Consider the following 15657-nt stretch of genomic DNA (forward strand, 5'->3'; position numbering starts at 1 on the left):
CACACACACACACACACACACACACCTCCCCCTACATATAAACACGTCTCAATATTCACTCCTGTCATTCCCAAAACAGCTCAGACGCACAAAACAGATCCTCTCGCAACGAATTGGCCGCGTTGTTGATAACGCAGGTTGCAAGACCCGGTACGTTTCAATTTGATGTCGCACCAGATTCTTCGTGGGGAGGAAGGTGAGGGGTGAGGAACTGGGGAGAAACCTGTTTGCACCGAAAGTAAAACTGTCGGAGAAAATAAAGAATCGTTGCACACTGCACCGAGAATGGGGGATTGGGGTGGGGATTGGGGTGGGGGAGGGTTATCACATGTCAGGTGGGGTAAGACGAAAGGTAAAATAGACTGATTTCTTTTTTAATTATTTTTTTTTCGGGAAGGATGGTCGGATAGGGGGGGGGGCAGGGGTTAAAGAGGAAGTAAGCACCTTCAATATATTTTATTTTATCGTCTTTACCATAGAAAGAAAAGATGCATTACATGCCTCTAAATAACATAAGTGGTTTCAAAATGTATGGTAGAGGCTGTTGAGTTTTAGTCACTGCGATATAATAGTCCCGAGTTACCCGCAACACAATCGAATGAAAGATGCATTCATTTTTTAATTTTTTTTAAAGAAAGAGAAGCTGACCACATCAACGACGCTCTGATATCGTAAGGAAGAAAAAAACAAAACCCTCTCTGACGTTGTAGTGTCATGAATTTGGTGAAATTTACCGCGGTAGACGCGAGTCTGGTTGCATGAAACAGCAATAAAGACAGAGAAAAAAAGGACCGTGCACCTTCCACAATAAAGATAAGAGGGTGTCTTGTTTTAAATCTTTGTTTCGTCTCCGGAGAGGAAGATAGAAGGCCTATGGCTGTGCTGAGTCTGGTATGCGGGTATGTGCTGGTGTGGGCGATGTTCACGATGTTTAAATGGAACTTTACTGGGATTTTTCCGTTAATGCAGCCCATCCTGTTTCGACAATAAACGAATGTCTGCTTCCAGACTTTCTTTGCTATCTGTGTAAATTTTAGACCCCATGATAACTTTCTGGGTACATTGTTTTCTTTATGAGTGTTTTCCCACCTGTTTTTATCTTTAACCTGTTTTAGTTTTTTAATGAGTGACAACACGCACGTATTTATTGAATAAATTGTTCATATAATTAATATTGGAAGTTGAATCTACTCTCAGACAGTTCATTTATCTTTTCGGGGGAAAATAAGATAAGATAAGACCAATTTCATTGATTTTCTAGAGAAATTTTGGGCGATTATACCAGAACATCACCGTACAAAGATTCAGCGTCAACACACAACTGCTCTCACTGCTTTCAAGCACACTGATACACATACAACGATGCACAATGCACGCAACTAAGCGAAATGTTTCACAAAATATAATTCTACAATACTTTAAACCAAAGTCGTGGTGTAGCTCTTCGCTGTCGCACGCAGGAAACCCGAATTCGATTACCGAGAAGGGAGAATTTTTATGGAGCATCTCGGTCTTTCTGCTGAGATTTGGAACCATTCTCAGACCTTTTTGGACTCTTTTTGTATGTGCTGGTGTTTTACGGCCCGTGATACTGCAAAAGATCATATGAGCGCGCGGAACATTTTAAGCATTTTCATTTTGGTAGGAATTAATTTCGAAATATGCCAGGCAGCAGCCGAAGCCTAGTCGTGTCGATTTTAGAACTAGAGGTCTTTAACCTGCATAACTTGCACTCGGGACCCATGTAATTTTTTACACCCTTATATCCGAGAACGTTAGGTGTTAGGTCCTACCTACCTTAAGATCAAGGGTGTGGCTTAAAAACAGCAGTAAGAAGCAGCCATGGAGTAGCAGTTGAAAGGCTGCAGAAAGAGTCATGAGCCTTGAGGAGGGGGCAAAAGGGCGGGGGGGGGGGGGCAGAGAGTGGAGTCGAAAGGAGACGACAGAATATGGATATTGAGCAGGGAAAGAGGTGGAAGAAGATAATTTTAGAGAAGAAAATTTTCCATCGCCTTCAGGTTTCGAAACTCAGACCTTTTGAACCAAAGGCGAACACGCCGTACTCCTAAGGCCTTCTGACAGTCATAGTTGAAGTCCGCTTCCGAAATTATCAAAATTGCGCCTATGAGGATGTAGAAAAATCATTCATTGAAAAAAAATATATATTCAACCCAGGCCGAAAAAGAAATGTAACGTGTTGCCTTGTCTAACTTTGCCCTTCCTCCAATGTTTCCTTCAGCTTGCACTGCGGGAAAATAAAACACATGCATACCGTAATCTAATTAAAATCTTGCTCACCGAGAAGGGTCACATACATCTCATCTTATCAAAAGCTCAAGGTGATTTTTAAAAAGTTTCTTCTTCATAATTAAAGCAACTACAAAAAAAAAGGTAATATCTCAATATTATTATTTTCATCTGCGCGTCGTTTGAGTGTGCTACTGGTAGGTTATTCGTAGAAAACGTCAGTTTACAATGAAACCTGTCCCAGACGACAGTCAGCATTCCAGTAGAAAACTGGTTGTCTTAGACAGGTGATCCTCTTTGTATCATTGTAATATGAAAAAATACACAAAGAGGGAAGTGGTCGTTTCTGCAGGGGATTGCCTTTTACAAGTGATCGTTACAGCAGGTTCGACTGTTCGGCTTTCTGATGGCTCACTTTTCTCAACATTAAAACATGGAGATGCTAATGTTCCTTTCGCCAAATCCAAATAAAAACACTCCAGAATCATCTGTTCAATACAAAGAAATGATTCGATAAAGAATATTTGTACAAGCCGAACATAAACGCTTGTCAAAAAACAAAACAAAAAAACAAAAACAAAAAGTATCTACCCCCTCCCAAAAAAAGAAAGAAAGAAAGAAAGCTAAAAAAAACCACAAAAAAAACAACAAGCCGAAGCTACAAATGAATTAAACTCAAATTTTATTATTCTTGTTTAACTAACTATAATATTACGTTAACTTTAGGCCTAAGACAATGCAAGGGACAAAAAAGGCTATTCCTTTTTAAGGCTTAAGAATACAGTCATAGTGCTGATAATAATAATAATAATAATAATAATAATAATAATAATAATAATAATAATAATGAAGATCATTTCTATAGCGCCCACTCCCGTGTAAACACAGCTCTAGGCGCTTTACATAAATGCATATAAGAAAAATATTCATGCACGCGACACACACACACACTCACACACACACACACACACTCATATACACACAAACACACACACATATACAGTCGAACTTGCCCTGACGGCCACCTCTATAAGACGGCCACCTGTGCAAACGGCCACTTTCCATTTCCCCCCTTGCGTTTTTTCTATATAATTTAACTGTGTAAAACGGGCACCTGTTCAACGCGGCCGCGGCCACCATATTTTAACACACAACCCCTATCACACTAAGCAATAACACCTGTCTTAGACGGCCACCTTAGTGGCTCCATTACGTTTTGTCATTAAATGTGCATTGACCCCTGGCTTAATCTAATCACCTGTCGTTGTTGTTAGTAAGTCCCTCCAACCGATCATATTGCGTAGGCCCCTCCTACTGTTGACCAATAGCTAGCCTACCTTCTAGCTGCTGGTGAGGGAAGCGTGTGATCCCTCATAACCCATAAGCCCTGCCCAGAACTCATACACAAATCATAATTGAGATGAGTGGTCACTGTTTACCCAGTCTGTAACAAAGTAACAATGGACGTCAACATGGACTAATTGTGACAGAAGCGTTGCTCGTTCTTCGAGTGGTGGCGACCCATATGTTTGTTTTACCATAGCACTCGGTCCTCCTTGTCTGACACGTTTCGTTTTATTGTCACCCTTGCACAAAATCAGCAACAAAATAAAGATAACAAACAAAATACAATCCAAAAACAACAAAAACAACAATAATACAGCTACTTTGGATTGCGAATTGGGTTTGTTTTCTTCAGCTACTTTGGATTGCGAATTGGGTTTGTTTTCTTCATCATGATCAGTCTTGCCTAAGACGGCCACCTGTCTTACCCAGGTTTGACTGTACATATACACACACACAAACACACGCATACACACTCACGAACACATAACACGCACACATGTATGCCAAACACACACACACACACACACACACACACACACACACACACACACACACACACACACACACACACACACACACACACACACACACGTACACACACGTACACACACACACACACACACACATCTACTTCCTTATCACACGCACACGATTACACATCGTCACGAAATGAGAATAAAATAATATATACACTGCAATTCACAAAATACATAAATGGGTACATAGACATTTACAAAACATTGTATTGAACATGGATCTACTGACTTAAAAAGGATGTCATTAAATGTGTCTTTAAAGATTTTTTAAATTTAGACTCAGATGTTGTATGTCTCAAGGGTTGGGGAAGAGAGTTCCAAACTGACGGAGCAAGGTGGGCGAACGATCTTTCGGCTAATTTTTTACCGCCTTTTCTAGGAACTCGTACAAGATACTGGTCGCCTGATCTTAGTGATCTAGATGGAACATGAATCTGGATGAGATCACAAAGATATGAGGGAGCTTTGTTATTGACACATTTATGACATAATATTGCAATTGTATATGACATTCTAGCTGACACGGGAAGCCAATGCAACGTTCTTAACATGGGAGTAATGTGGTCCCTCTTCTTTTTCTAAGGCTGATGGTGTACTTTCAAAGATTCTGTGTGTTGTGTAAACTCTATGATTTTCAGTATATTTATTATTCGGCTACACACTGTACGTGGGTTTTTTTCGTTTGTTTTTTGTGTCGCCTTTTTAGTTTTAAATTTTTATTGATTAATTCTTTTTTGTAGTTTTTTCTTTTCTTGTTTCATGTTATCCGGAAGCATCTGCTAAATATTGCATGAAAATTAAAAAAAGCCACATACACATATTTTACATTAGTTTGGGTACGATGATTTTCTGTTGACGGTTTTATTAACGCCTCGACTGACAGAATGGATTCTTGAGGTCCGCTAAACTCTTTGATCTCCGTGAAGATGTCCGACTAGCCACCAAACCAGATGGCAAATGGTTAGATTTTCCAGCCTAGACGATGATTGATTTTTGCACCGTGAGACAGGAATGGGGAAACTTCCAGGCATTCACAGGTAGCTGAGTCCGGTTAGGATGTTCCAGTAACGTTTCCGTTGATCTTTGTAGGCAGACAGAAAGAGCATACAACAAACATTTCGGAAGATGAACAACCAAACAGACCTTCCTTGACTGGAGAAACAGAGCGACACAGACAGACAGACAGACAGACAGACAGACAGACAGACAGACAGACAGACAGACAGACAGACAGACAGACAGACAGACAGACAGACAGACAGACAAGAATTGGAAGGAAGGACAGACGGATAGATAGATAGATAGATAGATAGATAGATAGATAGATAGATAGATAGATAGATAGATAGATAGATAGATAGATAGATAGATAGATAGATATCCCAATTGAAAGAGCTGCAGAGCTGGCCTACCACAGACAATTGCATCTCCCCTCGACGTCTAGCGACAACAGAGGATGAAAAAGTTAAAATAAAAGTACATGTATAGAGAGCAATGCTCAAACATTGTGTGGCCTCGGTGTCGAGAAAGGACCCGATAAATCACGCGTAAAGGCACTGGAATGACCAGCCTCTCAGATGCGTCAACTCGGGCGATCGTTCACGTCTGCCAGCTAATTTGGCACCTCGAGTCGTGTCCCCTTATCCATCTTTTTGGACAGAGAACAAGGGAGACAATCTCGTGAGTCTATTCTCAGTTCGGCGTCATTATTTAGCCTTGTTCTTCTCATTGGTTGTTCACCCGATGCACTCCCTCGTCTTCATTCATACAGTTCATTCATTCATTTTTTTTTCTATTTGGGTTGGGTGGGGGAGGTGGGGGGGGGGGAACTCAAGAATAGAATATTTGGTTTTCGACTCATTTTTTTCCCTTCATAATACGAATTGTAATATAATTATCATAGATTATTTACACTAGCCTAGGGTGGGGACAGAGGCTACCAGACTCGGAATCGTGAGATTACGGGTTCGGGTTTACGAGACTCGGCTCGGTCAGTCCGATGTTGCGTCCTTGGGATAAGCACTTAGCCCTGCAGGATTTTCCCGACCCGTTTCTACAGGAGATGGACGTTAAAGCCAGAGGTCGCAAGTCTTAATTAAACTGCAAAGTTACAGACCTAGACCATTTCGTGAAAGGATTGTTTATCTAAATATGATGTAGATATAGATAACAATATTTTGTTTAACTTGGATATCTATCTACCTGTGTAAGACGGTCACATATTGCCAAGGAGAAAAGTGGCCACATGTGGCAGTCTTAGGCAGGACTGATCAAGATGAAGAAAACAAACCATTCCCATCTGAAGTCCCAATCGAAAGTAGCCGCATTGTTGTTGCTTGTGTTGTTGGTTTGATTTGTGTTTGTTATCTTTATTTTGTTGCTGATTTTGCCCCAGAGTGACAATAATACGAAATGTATAAGACGAGGAAGACCAAGTGCCATGTTAGAACTGACACATGGGTTGCCACCACTCGGAGAACGAGCGACGCATCTGTCACAAGTCCATGTTGACGTCCATTGTTACTTTGTTACAGATTGGGTAAACAGTGACCACTGATTTCACTTACGATTTGTGTATGAGTTCTGGGCGGGGCTTACGGGTTATGAGGGATCACACGCTTACCTCAACTGCAGCTGAAAATTGGTACCTATTGGTCAACAGTGGGAGGGGCCTACGCGACAAGATCGGTTGGAGGGACTACCTAACAACAACGACAGGTGATTGAATTATGACGGCTAGCTCACAACACCAGGGGTCAATGCACAATTTATGACAAAACGTAATGGAGTCACTAAGGTGGCCGTCTAAGACAGGTGTTATTGCTCAGCGTGATAGGGGTTGTGTGTTAAAGTATGGTGGCCGCGGACGCGGCCGCGTTGGACGGGTGCCCGTTTTACACAGTTAAATTTTATAGAAAAAACGCAAGGGGGGAAATGGAAAGTGGCCGTTTGCACAGGTGGCCGTCTTATAGAGGTGGTCCTCAGGGCAGGTTCAACTGTATTTTGTAACGAGTAGTCCGTGGTTATTTCTTGTTTTGATTCGTTTACTTGTTCGTTTCAGGATTGTTTCTGTGAACTTTGCATCGTTTGAAATGCTACAACTGTGGCATGAAAAAGTAATAACCAAGCACGAAAACATCTTTTTCGAACAAACAGTGAAATCTAGTCACTTAATTTCTGGTAAATTCTTACACTACGCGTTTACGCACACAGAAAACAAACACAATAGAAACGGAATGCATAGCTTTGTTATTTGGTTTGGTCTGAATCATGTCTCCGGCTTATTTTGTTGATTTTTTTTCGTTTTCCCTCTTTTTTCGAAGGGGAAAGGGTGGGGGGGGATGGAGTTGTTACCTTTATTTTAACTTTTTTGTTGTTGTTTTGTCTTTTTGTTTTTGTTTGAATGATTGTTGTACCCTCATTAATAATAATGACAATTATTGCATTTGTGAGGCAGCGTGGTGGAATCAGGCTCTCGTCAAAATAACCAAAGTGAAGAAACTTGCATTTTTTTTCGCAGGTTTGTGAATTTTTATCAATTTTTTCTTTTTTGGCTCAACTTCGTTCATGTCCATTAAAGAACGCATATTATTATTTCTGTAGATTTTTCTGAAAAACGTGGATTAAAGGCACAAAAAATATACATTTTTAGTTACCACGGACTCTTAAGCTAAGGAAATAACTAATCTTTGGCAACCATTTTCTCACTAATTTTACCTCTGAAAACAGGTGATCCCCACCTCCTTCATTCACAAATATCTCGACTTGTATTCAAGATAAATGGATATTTTATTCATCCAAATAAAGACAAGTGAACAAGCTATAAGATTATATCAATAACTCTACATGCTCAAAAATTGTCGAGAGCCTGATTCCACCACGCTACCTCACATTTATATAGCGCATATACATGCTCAGCAGCATACTATGTACATTTTTCAATTGTCATTATCCCAGCAGACCCAAGATAATTCTAACAGACTCTAGGCTTCCTGGAAGCATACATTGCCAGTAGCAGATTAAGCGTTCAAACACTAACAAAACTGACAAGATCCGTTCCTCAACAACACAGATGCGCTTTGTATACAAAGCTGATTAACCCTCGCAGGGCCCAGACACGCGTCAGGTGACATAAGAATTTATCTCGACCGTTGTGGATTCCAGCGCGAGCGAATGGGGACTTGTTCGTAGTCTTGTTTTATCGATGTTGATATCATCACTCATATAACAACAACAACAACAACAACAACAACATTAACAACAACAACAACAACAACAACAACAACAGCAACAACGACAACAACAACAACAACAACAACAACAACAACAACATTAACAACAACAACAACAACAACAACAACAGCAACAACGACAGCAAAAAACAACAACAGCAGGAACATGAATAGGAACAACAACAACAACAACAACAACAACAACAACAACAACAACAACAACAGGAACAAAAACATCAATTCAGCAGCAGCATCAATAACAATAACAACAACAATAGCAGCAACAACCAAAATAAAACAGCAACAACAACAACCACAAAAACAAAAACAAAAACAACAACAGCAACAAAAACAACAACAGCAACAGCAACTGTAACAACAAGGGCAACAACAGCGACAACAGCAACACTTCTTCACCAACTTAAGCAAAGACAACAAAAGCAATAACAACTACTATAACCGAAAAAGCAATAAGAGAACGAAATAATAGTAGGTTTTTTGTTGTTTTTTTATCACTGATTTGTTGCCCAAAATGCTAGTGTTTAAATGCTCAGACTTTTTAAGGCAATACTACAAATTATTTACAATCATATTCCTTTGAACTATTCCGGAAAAGAAGAATAAGCCCCCAAATGCATTAGCGAAAAATGTGCAAATTCTGGGAATTACAGTTTATGACAACCCCGGCACACTGTCAGCTTAGCTCAGTATATCAGGCTGGACTATGGAGCGGATGGCTCTGGTTCTGGTCCCTTTTAATGTTGTTGGTTCTTTTGGTAAGTATTTTACCGCTCTTGCAACTGCAAACGGCCATATGAGCGCGCGGGACATATTAACCATTTTCATTTTGGTAGGAATTTATTTTATATTGAAGTTTGACGGGGGGCAACCGAAGCCTACCCCTGCCGCTTGCACACGGGACCTCCGAGATGTTTTGCCCATATCCAAGGATGCTAAGTGTTAGATCTTACCACACGAAGACAATGGGTATGGCCGAAAGACATCAAAAAGAAGCAAAGGAGAAGCGATAGAGAGGATGCAGAAAGCCCAGATGAGGGGGCTGATCCTCAACACGGCAATTTGTGCTTGGGTTTGGCTTTTTTTTTGGGGGGGGGGGAGGGGGGGGTTAAAGACTCTCCACCCAATTTGGCTCCGTTTTATCCGAGATGGACGTTACATTTTGAGGTCCCGCCACTTAAATAACTTGACCATGTTGAAAACGACATTAAACATAGTCAATGGCAATTACGAATGACTATCACAAAACAGCAACTGGAAAAATCGTTCTGTTTAATAGAATATGCCACAACATATATAATAAATACATGCAGTACCCACATTGATTTCAACCAACGAAGTTTTTAAAAAGATTAATTAAAAATAAATAAGCTCACACCTAAGTAATCTTTAAAAATTTTCTTCGACTAAAACGGTGATTAAAATTAATAAAATTATTTTCAAATCAGAAACACTAAGAAATCTCACCCGAAGTCAATAAAAAAGACATAAAAATTCACCAATCTGCAAACAAACCACTTTCAGAAAATGTTTTACGTAATCCAGATCACATTGTTTCATAATCCTGGCTTGGTGGATACAAACATTATCCTCAACAAATCACATCCTTGCTATAGTAAAAAGTTCTCTGGACTGGAATCTCGTTTCCAGCAAGTACGAGAATGCCCGCCCATGGGTCTCTGTGATTCTCTGTTATGGTTTCCGCATCATTCCGCTACGATCGTCCCTCCACACAGTCCCCCTCTCCCTACCCTCCCCCTCTCATTTGTACCCACCTCCCCTCGCTCACACGAAGTTGGTGAGCTAGAGTGCGTTGTGGTGAACCGCGGCTCACAGCTGCTTAAAGCTTTGAGTGCGTGCGTCTGGAGTCATTGCGTTTTACCTTGCTGGCCATGTATCCTTTCTGGCCATGTATCCTTTCTGGAGAGCGCTCTGGAGTGCACACCAAAAGGTATTCTTCTCTCTCTCTCCCTCTCTCTCTCTCTCTCTCTCTCTCTCTCTCTCTCTCTCTCTTTCCCTCTCTCTCTGTCTCTCTCTCTTTCTGTCTGTCCGTCTCTCTCTCTCTCTCTCTTTCTGCTCTCTCTCCCCCCTTCTATCTATCTATCTATCTATCTATCTATCTATCTATCTATCTATCTATCTATCTATCCCTCCTCCCCCTCTCCCTCCCTCAATGTATGAGTCAGTCTTCGCTCTTTACATCGGACAGTCACCTTCCATTACCCGTATTCTTACGTTCCCATGTTACCGTATTCCGTTTCCAGGTCTCTGCGCGCCATAATTGATTTCCCCGGAAGTCCGTTTAATTGTCACCCTTTATTGCCAGGGCTACCTAACTGGCAATAGCTTAAAATGGACAACAGACACGTAACCGTTAACTAAAAATACCTGGCCTGTTTCTTTGATTTCCCGCCAAGTATCTTTTTGCAAGTGTTTTCTGTGCCAAGTTGGGATGAAACAGATGTGGGAATGAAACAGATGTTAAACTGGCTGTTATTTTGGAGATCTTTTTATGGCCGTATCTTTTCGGCCTGTTCATTGTTTACCCTTTCAAGGGGCATTGCAATGTTCCAGTGTTGCACTTTTGCTGCAATGGGGAAACGGATATCTTCTGAGCAAAAAAGAACTAACAGAATTTTTTTTTTTTAAACATTGTTACTATTTTTATACATAAATAATGTTTTGTCATGTGAGTGTGCGTTTGTGTGAATGTATGTATGTGTGTCTGTGTGTGTGCGTATGTGTGTACACATGATTGCGTGAGGCGTGTATATGTATATAATGATACAAACACACACACACACACACACACACACACACACACACACACACACACACACACACACACACCCAAACACACACACCCAAACACACAGGTTAGTTATACGACATTCTCTCTTTCTCTCAGTCTTCCTATCTTCTTTTATCTCCATCTTCCGTGTTCTGGGTACAAGCCCGTGAGGTTGGTGACTTGAGCTTTGTTAGATATCTCCCTGATCACGTCCTCCCTAACAAACTGTCAACACTCTCGTAAACCAAGAAGAACTTGGACTGGTTTCATCTGCTTTGCTAATGGCTCACCATGGTCTCATTTCCTCCTGCTCAGGATCATGTCGGGAACGAAAAAGAAAATGACGTAAACTAAAAGCAGTTGGGGTTTTCTTTCCCTACCGAAAAAGGAGTAATTTTAAACTTTCGTCTGGTCAAAAATTCGTGGCGCAACTTATCTTAAAATATCTCTTTAACGGGAGAATCAATGTAGCTCATACCTTGCACAGCAATTTGTATCAAATTGTCTTTGCGTAATTAAGCATATTTTCCCATAACAACTGAGGCTAGATTGTTTTTCAAAAACTTTCTTGATACATTTGTACAAAACACTACAAATCTCCGTCACGAAAAATGGGATAGTGGGGGTAGGGAGGTGGGGGTAGGGGTAGGGGTGGCGTTGAGGGATGGTGTTGGGTGGAGGTGGAGTGGGGGTGGAGGTGTGGGAGGAGGTAAGGGTGGGGGTGGAGTGTGGGGTGAGCTATAGTGGATTCATTAGTGGGAGATCTAAGCTGCTTTTAACCATAGCAAACCACAGCCTTCTTAAAGTTAACGTAAATGAAAAAAAAAATCTAAACACTATTCTCCATTATTCTACAGCTATGAACAGTGCACAACAAGCTTAAGATGACAAATTCATGTTTACTAACAACATAAGCAACAATAACTAAGCTGATTGGTAAAAGGATAAGAAACCGTGAGTCAACAATATTTTTGTATACATGTACTATAAACCAATCTTAACAGAACGGGCTTGGCAAAAACAATTATAGTGGTACAGGAACGAGCGAAGAAGTAAGGGATATACTATATGTGAGGCAGCGTGGTGGAATCAGGCTCTCGTCAATTTTTGGGCATGTAGAGTTATTGGTATCATCTTAAAGCTTTTTCACTTGTCTTTATTTGGATTTTAAAAATATCCATTTATCTTGAATATAAGTCGAGATATTTGCAATTGAAGGAGCTGGGGTCACCTGTTTTCAGAGATAGAATTAGTGAGAAAATGGCCGCCAAAGATTAGTTATTTCCTTAGCTTAAGAGTCCGTGGTAACTAAAAATTTACTTTTTTGTGCCTTTAATCAATGTTTTTCAGAAAAATCCACATAGAAATGAGTTCTTTAATGAGCATGAAAGGCGTTGAGCCAAAAAACAAAAATTTAATAAAAAATCACAAATCTGCGGAAAAATGCAAGTTTCTTCACTTTGAGTATTTTGACGAGAGCCTGATTCCACTACGCTGCCTCACATATAATAGTGCGGTCAAAAATTCGTGGTGCGACTTATTTTCAAATCTCACCTGAACTATCCAACATCGGTTCTCCAATTTTGGCACAGAGTATCAATTTGTCTCAACAGACCAACATTTTTGCAAACACCTGCAAGCTGTATTCTAGAAAATTTCTGAATAAATACTCATAAAAAATCCAAGTGGGTGGTTTCTACAGATTTTTAAATGTTTACAGCTGGGGAAATATTGATTTTAATAGCAAGTCCATCAGGTTTTTCTAATCGGGACATTATGCTTATTGAACGCATGTTTTGGGAGCCATTAGGACAAAAAAGGTGTTCACTTGTAACAATAATTTCTCGTAACAAGCTTTGCAAGTAAAAATTGTCATTAATGAACTGTGACGTAGGCCATATGCGTAATCAAAATGAGTGTGAGAAGCGGGAAGTGCTGTCAACAATACGTGTACCATTTTACGTGAGATAGAGATGCCGAGTATTTTATATAAATTTATGAAGAAAAGATTTTCTAATCTAGCCCCAGTTGTTCAGGAAAATATGAATTAGTTAAGACAAATCTACAGAAACTGCTGTCCAAAGTATGGATAACATTGATTCACCCGTTAAAGAGATATTTCAGGATACGTTGTACCACGACTTTTTGACCGCACTATAATTGAGAAATTAGATTTTAATAAGCCAAAAACAACAATAGTATAGAGTCAAGAAGGTGACAACGCACACACTGTTGTGCGCTGACAAAACGCCATTTTCTTCTTCACAGCAAGTTTCGAGAAATCCACTTTTTTCAGTTTTCTTATAATTTCTGTTGAGTATAGAGGATGACATTCTCTTCAGGGTGCGAGATCAACCGTCGATGTGCTGTGAAGAAAAGTTAATTATTTTTAAAAAGCGGAAGATCGTTGATTTCTCGAAACTGCTGTGAAGAAGACAAAGGTGTTTTGTCAGCGTACAGGAGCACACTCTTTTTTTCTTTCTGGCTATTGTTCAAAGTCTCCCCCGTAAACACTTTGTCCCTACACGACCCTGCCATATCCGCACCTCGTTATACAGTGACATAATGGGCACCAGGAGAACGGCACCAACAACATCATAAAACGCCTCAAGACTCATTACGGGAATGAATACCAACAACACAGGGTGGCAGGTCGCGATACCTATGTCTGCGTACATGAGTTTTAGTTTAGTCTTAGTAAGTGTTTTACGGCACTCCAGTTTCCCCCCAACGCCGCCCCAAGCAAAAGGGAAAAAAAAAAAGTTGAAATGTCTAGCATGGGGGCTATAAAGACAAAACATATTAGTGAATAACAATTAAATAATAAAAGTCCATCCGATGCCAGTGCAAATATTAAAGCACAGTAGATCAACAGAGACTTTTGTATTGGTGTGTAGGCAGACATAATATAAACAAATGGCTTACAGGCTGAATATACAGTAGTAGATAGACAAATAGATAGATAGCTTGGGGCTCTCGTGGTCTCGAGGTTAAGGTGTTTGCCTCTCATTCAATAGGTCGTGTGTTCGAATCCGGTTGGAAAATCTACTCCTAGCCTCCTCCGACAAAGGCGAAAAATCTCGGAGGTACCAAGTGCAAGTTGCGAGCGTTAAAGATCACTTGGTAATCCAAAATCGATAAGAGTAGGCTTCGGCCGCCACAAGGGCAAAATTCAAAATTTCTTAACAACAAAAATGTTGAACGAGTCCCGAGAGCTCATATGACCTTATGCAGTTGCCAGCACCGTAAAACACTTACAAAAAACAAAACAACAACTAAAAAACAAATAGCTCAAAGACTGAATCTACAGTAGACATTTAGATATACATAGAAACAGGCAGCATACAGACTGCAGGTAAACAGACGGACACACTGGTAGAACCATGCTAAACAAGTAGGTGTTGTGCAATGAGGATAGACGTCAGCCTCGTTTTATTTATAAATCAACTCCATGGGGATAACACGCTCGGAGTGAACCAGAAAAACAAAGTGATTTTTGTAAGCTCTTAGCCTCCTCATCCCACATTCCTTAGAACTATGTTAAAAACAACGTAAAGCTTATTCTTACAAAACAAATAGAGCTACGTAGTATGTGCGTGAGAGAGGCCTTGAAGAAGCGTACTCGCCAGGACACTGACCAAACAATTGGGATCTTCGTCAAACTCCCCAAAGGGACAACTTTGCATAGATAATAGTTCGGGCTTCCAGATCTGGTTCGTAAATGTCAATTTTTCTTGGGTGAGATCCAGTAAACAAGTTACCGGGCTTAAATATGACTTGTCATACGCACATGTGTGGCAAGCTTTCATTATGTAAATGTCCATCCAATGGGAACGACGGACGCCCCTTGGCACTATTTACAAGGTGTATGGTCTGGAACAGCTATGGGAAATACCATAAGACTGATAAGACTTTATGGAGTTATGGAGATAATGGTATTAAGGTATTAAATGGAACACATTGTAGGTAATAATATAACGTAGCCTATATTATTTGAACATTTCGATCAGTTCAATTTATAATTATGAGGGGCTCTGGTTCTTTCGTAGGCCACAAGCTCATAGCAGGCTCTTTTTTCAGGAGGGTACATAAGTCATGTCATACCAGGTCGGACAGTTGGGAGTATTCCAGATTGTGTCGGACTAAATAGGTCGACGCGTAGCTGCAAGCGAGAAACTGACCCAGTTTTTTGTTGTTGTTGTTGCTGTTGTTGCTGTTGTTGTTGTTGTTGTTGTTGTTGTTGTTGTTGCTGACTTCTACTGTTGTCCTTATTAAAAGCTTAGACGTTGACACCGTAAGCATTATGTTTCCAACTGGTGAGTACTGGACGCCACAAAATAATGCAATTGCAAAATAGAATAAAGTGTTATCCTTATTGTCAACATCATCGTCATCATCATTGTAGATCATCATCACCAAGATTTTAGTATAGTGATTACCCTCTCTTTCTCTCTCTCTCTCTCTCTCTCTCTCTCTCTCTCTCTCT

At 40.3% G+C, this 15657-nt stretch overlaps 1 protein-coding gene across 1 annotated transcript in view; it reads right to left on the reverse strand.

Moving 5' to 3' along the window:
- LOC101851276 (pyrokinin-1 receptor) overlaps window positions 1-10333 on the reverse strand; it is a gene marked incomplete in the record, with an annotated part of 39130 nt that extends 28797 nt beyond the window's left edge. The window contains 1 exon segment of the mRNA XM_013084519.2: window positions 9848-10333.
- Window positions 10334-15657: the final 5324 nt, after the last annotated feature.

This window comes from Aplysia californica, unplaced genomic scaffold (assembly GCF_000002075.1).
Source record: "Aplysia californica isolate F4 #8 unplaced genomic scaffold, AplCal3.0 scaffold00299, whole genome shotgun sequence".
Taxonomy (NCBI): Eukaryota; Metazoa; Mollusca; class Gastropoda; order Aplysiida; family Aplysiidae; genus Aplysia; species Aplysia californica.